Consider the following 12,351-nt stretch of genomic DNA (forward strand, 5'->3'; position numbering starts at 1 on the left):
CGGACTTGGGGTTAGGAAGACCTGATTTCAAATCTGGCCTCAACTACTTCCTGGACTAGCTACCTGGCCCTGGGAAAGTCATATAATCTCTGTTGCTTCAGTTTCTTCATTTAATAAATAGGGATAATAATAGCACCTACCTGCCAGTGTACTTATGAGGATCAAATGGGATAGTTTTTGTAAAGCCTTTTGCAAAATTCAAAGTGCTATCTAAATGCTGGCTATCATGGAAGACAAGGTTTGGTGGGGAATGAGGTAAGTAGTCAATTAAGGAGAGTTAAAAGGATTGCCTTGATGCAGTGAGTGACCAGCTGAAGTTGGATAATATGGATTTATTCACAGTCACCATGGTTGCATGACTTTCTCTAGTTCTATTTAGAGTCATGTGCATAAGATCAAAGCAGGTGGGTGGTGGGAGGGATCCCTGACTAGGATCTGTCATAGGATGGACCAGGACAGAGCAAGGAGCGGGGGTATTTCAGTGTAGATGACAGTGCGGAGCTGAATTGGTTAACTATAGGCTTGAGTCTGGGAAGGGAAGAAAGTGAAGTCAGAGTAGAGGTAATGGCCTGAGAAAACACTGAATGATGGTGGAATTAAACATCTAGATGAGTATAAAGAATGGGTTTAAGAGGTATGAAACATAGGGAGAGATGAAATGATTGGAGGTTATGGTCAGATAGAAAAATGTCAGTTTTTGATGAAAGTGGAACACTTATGGGTAATGGTGAGATCCCATGTGTGACCATTTCTGTGTGTGGCCAAGGTAGAAAGATGTATATTTGACATAATATGTTTAAAATGATATATATACTCTTTCTAAAACTTGCCCTTATGGCATTGTCTTTGAAAAAGACTTCTTTTTGTATGAGTTAGAAACAATATGTTGAGAAATGCAGAGGGTAGGAAAATACAAAACAATGGGCTAATATATACTAATTTCCCATGTAGATGGGAATGTATATATTATATATACATTGCTGTATTGGGAGGACATATTTCCTTAGAGATGACTGGTGAAAACCACCTATGATAAGTGTTTGTTATTGTAAATACTGAAACTTGTAGTCTCCACTTTTTTCCTCCAATCCAAAAAATGAAGCAGGGTAATTTAAGTCATCATTTTATTAAAATATGTACTGTGTAAAATAAAGCTGTCTAATGGAGGGACCATGACAATCTAGATTGTAGGAAATGCCATTCATTATGCTTTGCTGGAGGTAGATAAGATTAAGAAAACTGTAATGTTTGGCTTACCATGGCCCAAGAGTCATGCTTACAAATACTCCTCAAGTAGTCCTTGCATCCATTTTTAATCTTTGTGGCTCTCCCAAAGTTTCCTGGCACAAAGCTTTAGGCATAGTGTATACTTAATAAATGTTTGCTGAATTGACTTAAATTGCTGTCATGTACTCAGGCATCCAAGAAAGGAAGGGACTTGAGAGAAAGGAGGAAAAAACACTCCATAAATTTTTGCCTTCAGGACACAATTATGATTTCTGATACTTTAAAGAGCCTGCCTTGATAAAGATCAGAATCTCTGGAATGATTTCCTTTAGAAAAAAATGAAATGTTTTGTTAACTAAATGTCAAACACTAATGCAAACAGCTATACTTTCTTAATAACTATTTACATTTAAATTAATTCATTTCAACACATACAATGTTATGATTTTTTTTCAGGTCCTCCTAAATCCCCATCAGGATTCTTTGCTCATTTATTCTCATTCATTTTTGCCCATAACTATTTCCTTTTTGATATCATTCAGAGGTTTTGTTTAAAACTAAATGACTAAATAACAGCTGGAATAACTGTTGCCACCTCTGGTTTGAGAAGCAAAAGGAAGGGAGAGGGTGTTTTTGGGGGAGGAGGATTTACCTTTGTTTTGGTATCCTGGTGAGTTGGAGCTGTTTGGGTGTCATCATTCTGATTGGACAATGTAGCATCTGGGTGAATTAACAAGTGAATCTGCTGTTCCTATATAGCCCAGTGTAATGGTAATGGTAATTTGAAGATCTTCCCTTTTCCTTAATAAGCCTAAGGGAATTTGAAGACCTTTCCTGATTTGAAGATCTTCCCTGTCCCCTAAGGCTGAATGTAATCACATGGAGCCCATGGTGGGAGAAGTTTGCTGAAGGGTGGAGAAGAGCCCACAGAAAGCTGGAGGTCAAAGCAGTTAGAGATGGAGGGAGGAGAGGACACACCCAGGCAGACAGCTAGGCTTGTGAGTGTTGGTTTGTGGGAAGGCTAAAGGGTAGTGTGGCTCTCTGTGCTGTTATGGTGTATTAACTTTTTTTTTTTTACTATTATGATGGATTCGGCTTTCTGGTTTTAGGATGTGGTTTTCTGGAGTCAGAATAAATGTTTTGCTTCTATCTTATATATGGAGAGTCTGTTATATTTTGCAATTGAGCACTATGCCAACATATTCACAGTTGCTGTTGGCACTGTGAATATTGTGTTGGCACTACACCCAGAGATGATCAATTGGATTAGCTTTGCACTTCTTTGATTAAAAAAGAACTATTATTCATATTAAGAGCTAACATTTTCTAAACAACCTTTTAAAGATGATGGTTCATTGAAAGAACTTGTAAAGGTTATACTTGAATCAAGAAGAGAGGAGAAATTTCTCACCTGAAGAGTGGTGAGAAGAAAAGCAGCTTATTATGGTTCAGATGTCCCTGAATAATCTAATGACATTGAATACTGAAGTCTAGAGTTCTGAATTACTGTAAACACATGAATTTTCCTGCCTCATGTTTTCTGTCAGGTTTTTCTAAGTGTGACCCCACCCTTCACAATAGCTATTTAATACATTCGTGTAAGAGCATATTCTGGGTTTATATGTGTTTTATTATTTATGTTTGTTTTAATGAATTAATATTTGCAGTATATCTTTTTTGTTTTATTTGGTTTTTAGTTTTCAACATTCATTTTTATAAGATTTTGAGTTCTAAATTTTTCCTCCTCCCTCCCCTCTCTACTCCCCAAATAGCATGCAATCTGATAGAGACTATACATGTACAATCATATTAAATATATTTACACATTAGTCATGTTGTGAAAGAAGAATCAGAACAAAAAGGGGAAAAAAACATGAGAGAATAAAACAAAACAAAACAAAAAAAAAGAAAATATCACACTGCAGCAGCAAGCACCCTAGCATACCCAGGATGGCTGCTAGCACAGGTTCCTAGATCTGCTTTTCTAAAGGAAAGCAACTCAAAGTGAACTAACAATCTTGCTTTAATCAAACATATGTCATTTAACTAGTTCAGGAGAAAGAGGTCAGCATCCCGAACCTCAGAGAATACAGAGGTTATAAGCAGACAACAAATACAGACAGAGAAACATCAGCAGACAGCCTTCCAGCTGTTTGACCATAACATCCATACCTAGTCAGTTACCAGAGAGGGAAGCGCCAGCATCTGTGTTTTGAAAGACAGGGGGCTCAATGGCTGCCCAGCGTCTCATCTGGTCAAATTACAGGACTCTTGTCAAAGTGAGACCCAAAGCAAAACCTCACATCAGGGTATATATAGCCTTCTTCTGGCTGAGAGAATGTCACAGACCTCTTAACCCATTGCCCAATCACAAAGTAACAAGGTAGGGGCATTCCTGAAAAACAAGCCTCCTTCTACAGGCTCCATGTGACCACATCCAGCCTATTAGGGGGCAGAGTATATTTTCAAATCAGAGAAGGTTCTCAGATTCACTTAAGCCTATCAAAGGGCCAAGGGGCAGGGAAGATGTTCAGATTCTCATTCCATAACACATGCTTTGATCTGTATTCAGACTACATAGTTCTTTCTCTGGATGTGGCTAGTATTTTCCATCTTTTGGAATTGTCTTAGATCATTGTACTGCTGAGAAGAGCTATGTCTATTAAAGCTGGTCATTGCAAAATGCTCCTGTTACCATATACAATGTTAAGGTTCTGCTCACTTCATTCAGCATCAGTTTATTTACATCTTTCCAGATTTTTGTGAAACCCACCTGCTCACCATTTCTTATGGAACAATAGTATTCCATTACATTCATATACCACAACTTGTTCTGTCATTCCCCAGTTGATAGACATCCCCTCCATATAAAATTCTTTTCCACCACAAAAAGAGATGCTATAAATATTTTTGTACATGTGGGTCCTTTCCCCTTTTTTATGATCTCTTTGGGATATAGACCTGGTAGTGGTATTGCTGGATTAAAGGGTATGCACAATTTTATAACACTTTGGGCATAGTTCCAAATTGCTCTCCAGAATGGTTGTCTCAGTTCACAACTCTACCAACAATGAATTAGTGTTCCAATTTTCCCACAACTCCAACATTTATCATTTTCCTGTTTTGTCATATTAATCAATATGTGATGTTGTACCTCAGAGTTGTTTTACTTCACATTTCTCTAATCAATAGTGATTTAAAATATTTTTTCATATGATTATAGATAGCTTTAATTTCTTCATCTGACAAATGCTTATTCATAGCCTTTGATCACTTATCAATTGGGAATGTAATCTTTCTTTAACCTTATTGTTGAGTAAGTGCTTGAGTTGGGTTAAAACATTAAAACACCTCCTTACAAACCAGCCCAAAATACTGCTAAAGTAATGAGACCAAATCACAGTGATGTTTCATTTTGAGTTTTTAGTGTACCAGTTAAAAAGGGAAAAAAAATAAAATATAATGAATTGGAATGGGAAGAGAAATTGAGTTTTTGAGCTGGAAAGGCTCTAGTCCATAAGAAGTGAGAAAACATGTAAATAGCACTGTACATGCAAAGTATATGTAGTATAAAAATGAGATGATCTTAAAGGATAGGCACTATTTTGGAGAGGGGAGTGGGGAACTTTGGGTGAAGGAACAGAAACCCTGCATTGCTGAGAAGAGTCCAGTCTATCAAAGTTGGTCGTCACACATACGTTTGTGTCTGTAATTGTGGACAGATTCCTCCTGGTTCTGCTCTTTTGACTGAGCATCAGTTCGTATAAGCCTCTCCAGGTAAATATGAAGTCTATCTGTTCCTGATTTCTTATAGCACAATAGTATTCCATGGCATTCATATACCACAACTTGTTTAGCCATTCCCCAATTGATGGGCATTCCCTTGTTTTCCAATTCTTAGACACCACAAAAACAGTTGCTATAAATATTTTTTGTACATATGTTAATTCCTCCTACTTCTATGATGTCTTTGGGATACAACCCTAGAAGTGGTATTGCTGGGTCAAAAGAAATTATTTATAGCCCTTTGGGCATAGTTCCAGATTGCTCTCCAGAATGGTTGAATCGGTTCACAACTCCACGCACAAATCTCCCACACCAGAGGAATCTACTAGTGAATCCTATCAAACATTTAAAGAACAATTTATTCCAAATACTCTACAAACCATGTGAGAAAATCAGTGAAGGAGTCCTACCAAGTTCTTTTGATGACACAAATATGGTACTGATACCTTAAATGGGAAGAGACAAAACAGAGAAAGAAAATTTATAGACCAACTTCCCTCATGAATATAGATGCAAAATTTTAAACAAAATATTAGCAAAAAGACTACAGCAACTTATCACAAGAATAATACACTTTGATCAGGATGGTTTAATATTAGGAAAACTAACAATATAATCGATCATATAAACAATAAAACTAGCAGAAATCACGTGATTATCTCAATAGATACAGAAAAAGCTTTTGACAAAATACAACATCTATTCCTATTAAAAACACTAGAAAGTATAGGAATAAATGGAGCCTTCCTTAAAATAATAGGCAGCATCTATTTAAAGCCATCAGCCAGTATTATATGCAATGGGGATAAAGCTAGAAGCATTTCTAATAAGATCAGGGGTGAAACAAGGGTGTCCACTATCACCCCTCTTATTCAATCTGGTACTAGAAATGTTAGCAGTAGCAATTAGAGAAGAAAAAGAAATCAAAGGAATCAAATTAGGCAAAGAAGAGACTAAGCTATCACTCTTTGTAGATGGTATGATGATATGCTTAGCGAATCCTAGAGAATCAAGTATAAAACTACTTGAGAAAATAATAAATTTGGCAAAGTTGCAGGATGTAAAATAAATGCACATTAATCCTCAGCATTCCTGTATATTTCTAATGAAATCCAACAGCAAGAGATAGAAAGAGAAATCCCATTTAAAGTTATTGTAGACATTATAAAATATTTGGGGATCTACCCACCAAAACAAACCCAGGACGTATATGAACACAACTACAAAACACTTTTCACACAAATAAAGTCAGATCTAACTAATTGGAAAAACATCAATTGCTTGTTGGTGGGTCAAGCTAATATATAATAAAAATGACAATTTAACCTAACATCAAGAGTGCTTGAAAGTCCTCCATTTCACTGAGTGACCATATTTTCCCCTGTAACATGATACTCAGTTTTGCTGGATAGGTGATTCTGAGTTTTAATCCCAGCTCCTTTGACCTCCTGAATATCATATTCCAAGCCCTTTGATCCCTCAGTGTAGAAGCTTCCAGATTCTGTGTTATCCTGACTGTATTTCCACCATATTCAAATTGTTTCTTCCTAGGTGCTTGTAATATTTTCTCTTTGATCTGGGAATTCCAGAACCTAGATATAATATTCCTAGGAGTTTTCTTTTTGTGATCTTTTTCAGGAGTTGATTGGTGGATTCATTCAACCTCTATTTTGCCCTCTAGTTCTAAAACATCAGGGCAATTTTCCTTGAGAATTTCTTGAAGGATGATTTCTAGGTTCTTACTTTGATCATGGCTTTCAGGTAGTCCAATAACTTTTAAATTATCTCTCCTGGCTCTATTTTCCAGGTCAGTGGTTTTTCCAATGAGATATTTCACATTGCCTTCTATTTTTCATTTGTTTGGATCTGTTTAATAGCATCTTGATTTCTCATAAAGTCATTAGCTTCCATTTGCTCCAATCTAATTCTGAAGGAATGATTCTCTGCAGTGAGCTTTAGAGATTCTTTTTCCATCTGGCAAATTTAGCTTTTTAAGACATTCTTCTCCTCATTGGCTTTTTGAGACTCTTTTGCCGTTTGAGTTAGCCTGTTTTTTAAGGTGTTATTTTCTTCAGTCAGGTTGTTTACTTTCTTTTCATGATTTTCTTGCATCATTCTCATTTCTCTTCCCAATTTTTCCTCTACTTCTCTTATTTGGTTTTCAAAATCCTTCTTAAGCTCCTCTATGGCCTGTAACCAATTCATATTTTACTTGGAATCTTTTGGTGCAGGGTTTCTGACTTTGTTGTCTTCCTCCCATTCCATGTTTTGATCCTTTTTGTCCCCAAAAAGGAATCCAAAGTCAGATTGCTCTGCTTGCTTTGCTTCCTTTGCTTGCTCATGTTGCCACTCAATTATTTTACTTTTGAGCTTTTTGCCACAGTGGGACTCTGCTTCCAGAGAGGAGAGGTTTGTCCCAAATTGTTGGATCTTTCTAAGCTGCTGGAGCTATTATTTGGGTGCCCTCTCAGAAGCCTCCACTGGCTCTGGCACACTGCTCATGCACCCCAGGTCCCTCGACCCAACACAGTAATCCAGATCCAAGTATGTTGAAGCAATAGCGATTATCATTCTGACTAGTCCCTTGGTCCCCCTACAATCCGCAGGCCAGGAGCTCTGAAGCAGCCATGTTGTGGTGGCCACCAAACCTCAGCAACCTCTCCCTTTGGAGGGCAGAGGTCTGACCACACTCCTAGATCCCCTGTTTCCAAAGTCCACTGACCTCTCACTTTGTCTTTGGAATTTATGTGTTGATAATTCTGGCAACCACCACAGCTGTTTGTGATCCACTCTCCCAAAGTCCCTCTAGCCTGGGCTTGTCAGGCCACCCTGGGACTAAAACCCCAGACTCACATGGGGCTGGTCTTGGCTCCCAGCATGCTGCATTACACCCTTCCTTCCAGCCTACCAGTCTGTTTTTAGTAGGAGTGTTGTTTCTCTCTGTCACTTTGTGGGTTCTGTAGCCTTAAAGTTTGTTTAGAGTCATTTTTATAGGTATTTGAAGTGGTTATGGGGGGGGGGCATATGCAGTTTTCCTTCTTCTATGCTGCCACCCTCGATAATTTCTTGAAGGATGATTTCCAGGTTCTTTTTTTGATCAGTGCTTTCAGGTAGTCCAATAATTCTTAAATTATCTCTCCTGGATCTTTTTTTCCAGGTCAGTGGTTTTTCCAATGAGATATTTCACATTGCCTTCTATTCTTTCATTTGTTTGGATCTGTTATATAGTATCTTGATTTCTCATAAAGTCATTAGCTTCCATTTGCTCCAATCTAATTTTGAAGGAATTATTCTCTTCAGTGATTTTTTGAAATTCCTTTTCCATTTGTTAAATTTTTAAGGCATTCTTTTCCTCATTGGCTTTTTGGGCCTTTTGTGCTGTTAGAATTAGTCTATTTTTAAAGGTGTTATTTTCTTCCATCAGGATTTTGACTCACTTTTCTTGATTTTCTTGTATCATTCTTACTTCTCTTACCAATTTTTCCTTTGCTTCTCTTACTTGGGTTTCAAAATCCTTCTTGAGCTCCCCCATCACCTGTAACCAATTCCTATTTTTTGGGGAGCTTTTGATGCCAGAGTTCTGACTTTGTTGTCTTCCCCCCATTACATGCTTTGATCCTTTTTGTTCCTGAAAAAGGAATCTATGGTAGGATTGCATTCCCTCTCTTTGCTCATGTTGCCAGTCAGTTACTTGGCTTTTGAACTCTTTGCCATGATGAAACTCTGCTTTCAGAATGGAGAGAACTTTGTCCCAAATCACTGAGGTTTTTGCAGCTGCCAGAGCAATTAGGAGCATGCCCTCTCTGCAGCCCCCACAGGTTCTGGCACCTGGCCACGCACCCCAGGACCTCCTCAGAAGACTGTGATCCAGATCCAGGCAGGTCAAAGCAAGAGCAATTACCCTCTGAATGGTCACTTGGTCCCCCTACATCTGCAGGCCAGGAACTCCTGAGGTAGCCAGATGACGGTGTCTGCACAGCTGCCGCTCCTCTACTGCTTCTCTCCTGGGGGCCAGGGGCCAGACCATGCTCTTCCATCTCCCCCTATTACAACATAGTTCCACACTGACCTTTTACTTGGTCTTTATGGGTTGAGAAGTTTGGAAACTGCCACAGTTGCTGGTGTTTCACTCTCCTGAAGTCTGCTCTGGCTATTGCTGATCAGGACTGCCCTGGAGGCAAAACTCAAAACTGCAGGGCTCATGGGGGCTGGGCTCAGCTCCCAGGTGGATGTGTTAGACCCTTCCTGCTAGCCTGCCGGGCTTCCTTCAGCAGGAAATTTGTTTCTCTCTGTCACTTTGTGGATTCTGTAGCTCTAAAATTTGTTTAGAGTCATTTTTTTACATGTATTGGAGGAGGTGGAAGCTGGTGCCTCAGGGAAGTCCTGTTTCTACTCCACCATATTGGTCCCTCCCCCTCAAACTTATTTTCTTAATGGTATTTCCTTCACAGCCAGAGATCTTGAATAGCTTCCTGATGAGACATCCAGAAGCAATTGTTTACATAGTTGATGAATTTGCCTTCCACTTTGGGGAGGGAACCAGTCTTTTCAATGTTTGCCTGCATTTTTGCTTTAATATCCTCTAGAGAAGTGGGTCCTTTGGGAGTCTTGGGAGTCTTGTCCTGCTTTTGATTTTGGTGTGGACGGCTTTGAATCTTTTCCATTCTGGTTCAATTTTTGTACATTTTTTGCTGTCATGTCATGAACAGATTTCTTCACTGGAGGGGTCTGTTCTTCACTTTCTCATCATCATCTTCATCTTCTCCAGAAGTTTTGCCTTTTTCTGTGGAACTTTGCTACCAACTCCAGGGGCAGATCGTTTGCCAGACATATTTAAGAGTTTCATATCATCTTCCACTTCATCATGTTATTCTGCATCTTCCTCCAGTGCTATTAGGTGCTGGCCACTCACATGTACCACATTTCAACTGCAGAACTACTGGTGGTGTAATCTCAAAGCCACCTAGAGAAATTGCAGACATTTTCAAAGATGCTAGTGTTACTTTAATTGTGTTGCCTTCATATTTCAGTGACTCTGTTTCAACAATATGCAACTTGTCCTTTGCACCAGCCCCTAAACTCACAGTCCTTAATGACAATTGGTGCTCATTTTCATCATTATCTACCTTAAAATGATAATCTGTGTCAGCCTTTAGTTCACAACTGAAGAGGAAATTCTGGGGCCAGAGGGGGCTCATATCCGTTTCCATTTCCATTGAGTCCTCCATTTGAACAGTGGTACTGAGGACAGCAGAGCAGTGTGGAGAGGAGAGCCATGAGGAGGACGGACAGAATCTTTTCCTTCTATTTAAATGTTTACATTACATTTAATGATATGTTTACATTGCATGTAAAAATGAAGACTCTTTTTCAAAAGAAATATATTTTCAGTTGCTAATTTTTATCAATGCTACCTCAATAGCATCTCTCAGACCTTCTCTCTAGGCACATGACCTCTACCCTAATTCAATCAATCTGTGTTTAAGCTCCCATTTTGTGCCAGGCACTGAACATTCAGGATCTTGTCACCCTCACTTTGGGATATCCTCTGTGGCTCTGTTCTGGACCCTCTTTTCCTTCTATAATATCTGTCTTGGCAGCTCAATCAATATCATGGGTGCAATTATCTCTATGAAGAAAATCCTCAGATCCATTTATTGAGAATACAAAACCCTCAGTTTAGCATTTAAATCCATTCATTCAATCGAGCATATGAGAATGCTTGGAACCACGAGATAGAGCATTTTGTTTTGGGAATAGCCAGGAAGCCAGTGTCTCTGGATCGAAGAATAACATGTCAAGGAATAAGATGTAAGAAGACCGGAAGAAACAATAATATTATGGCTCTCACCTACCTTTCCAGGCTTCTTTCATCTTATTACCCATCACACTTTGTTACAGCCATAATGGCCAAAAGGCCTGATTTCTGTTCTTTGAATTTGATGTTCCATCCCCTGACTAGTGCCTTTGTACAGCTGGTTTCTCATCCCTGTAACATTTCTTCGTCTCTATCCCCAGAGAATTCCCAGCTTCCTTCAAAGCACAGCTTAGTGCCACCTCCTTTATTAGGTCTTCTCTGATACTCCCGAAATTATTAAATATACTCCACCCCTCTTGGAAATATATATACATACTCTGTATATATTTATCTGTGTGTTTGTGTTCATGCCATAGTCCCCCATTTCCTTGGTAGAATGCAAGCTCTTTGAGGGTAGGGATTATTTAGTTATTATTTTCACTTTTCTCAGCCCTAGCATAGTACATTGCCCATGGTAAGTAATAAATGCTTTTTTAAATTGAATCCAACTGGAAGAAAACTTAGCTTAGAAAATTATCTACTAAAAGATTAGAGCAATTCTAAAATTTGTTATTCCATTAAGTATTAAATACTAATGGACAATAATTTATTTTAATTTATCTTCATTTAAAATAGGGGATTAGTGCAGTAAATTATTCAACTATATAAGTCTCATATTTTAGAAAAGATAAGTCGCATCAATATACCTGGACTGAAGACAGATGGAATATGTCCAAGACATGATACAAATATTTTATTATTGTAAAAAATGGTTTAAACTCTTCTTATAGCCACATGAAAACTTTCTATTTGATGTTAACATGCCTTTCATTATATTAATAATATTTCTGGAAATTATTCCATTTTACTAAAAACAAAACACTTATTTGGAGAGCTCAGGTGATTTCCCCATTTTTCATGTACATATTGATTTAGCAGTTGTGTCAAAATAGTCATACAGGATCATGCTTAGAGGAAAGTGTGACTGATAGAAAAGTGACTGTTACATGATAAAATTTTTGTACTTTAAAGAAAAAAAGTTTTAAATTTAACAAATAAAGCCATCTCTTCTTGTACTTGAAATGGACAGCTAAAGTAATATAAAGCTGATTAGCTAAGTACTTTGATTTTGATTAATAACATGCTTTTTTTTTTCATTCCAGGTTCATTCCAGAATGAAACATTCTGTGGAATGGTGGAACATACGAATTGTATTATTGTAGACTGGGTCAATGGGCCATTAGAATACATCACTGCAGTAAGTATAATTCAGGGAGCAGGGACAGAAGTAGCCTACTTTATAAATATCCTTGTGATAAGAAAACTGTATTTTTTCAAAAACAAAAACTACATGGAATTACATGTTTCTTTTCCCTTTGCAGATGCTAGAATCTTGCTTTGGATTATTCTCATATCTCTGTCTGTCTGTCTGTCTGTCTCTCTCTCTGTCTCTCTCTCTCTCTTTGTCTCTCTGTCTCTCTGTCTCTCTGTCTCTCTGTCTCTCTCTCTCTCTCTCTCTCTCTCTCTCTCTCTCTGTCTGT

General features: G+C 38.1%; 1 pseudogene; it reads right to left on the minus strand.

The window, feature by feature from the left end:
- Window positions 1–9,435: 9,435 nt before the first annotated feature.
- LOC138168660 (nucleophosmin pseudogene) lies at window positions 9,436–10,241 on the minus strand (annotated as a pseudogene).
- Window positions 10,242–12,351: the final 2,110 nt, after the last annotated feature.

This window comes from Petaurus breviceps, unplaced genomic scaffold (genome assembly GCF_028583685.1).
Source record: "Petaurus breviceps papuanus isolate PSGF00001 unplaced genomic scaffold, PetGlider_PUasm1.0 37, whole genome shotgun sequence".
In the NCBI taxonomy this organism is placed as follows: domain Eukaryota; kingdom Metazoa; phylum Chordata; class Mammalia; order Diprotodontia; family Petauridae; genus Petaurus; species Petaurus breviceps.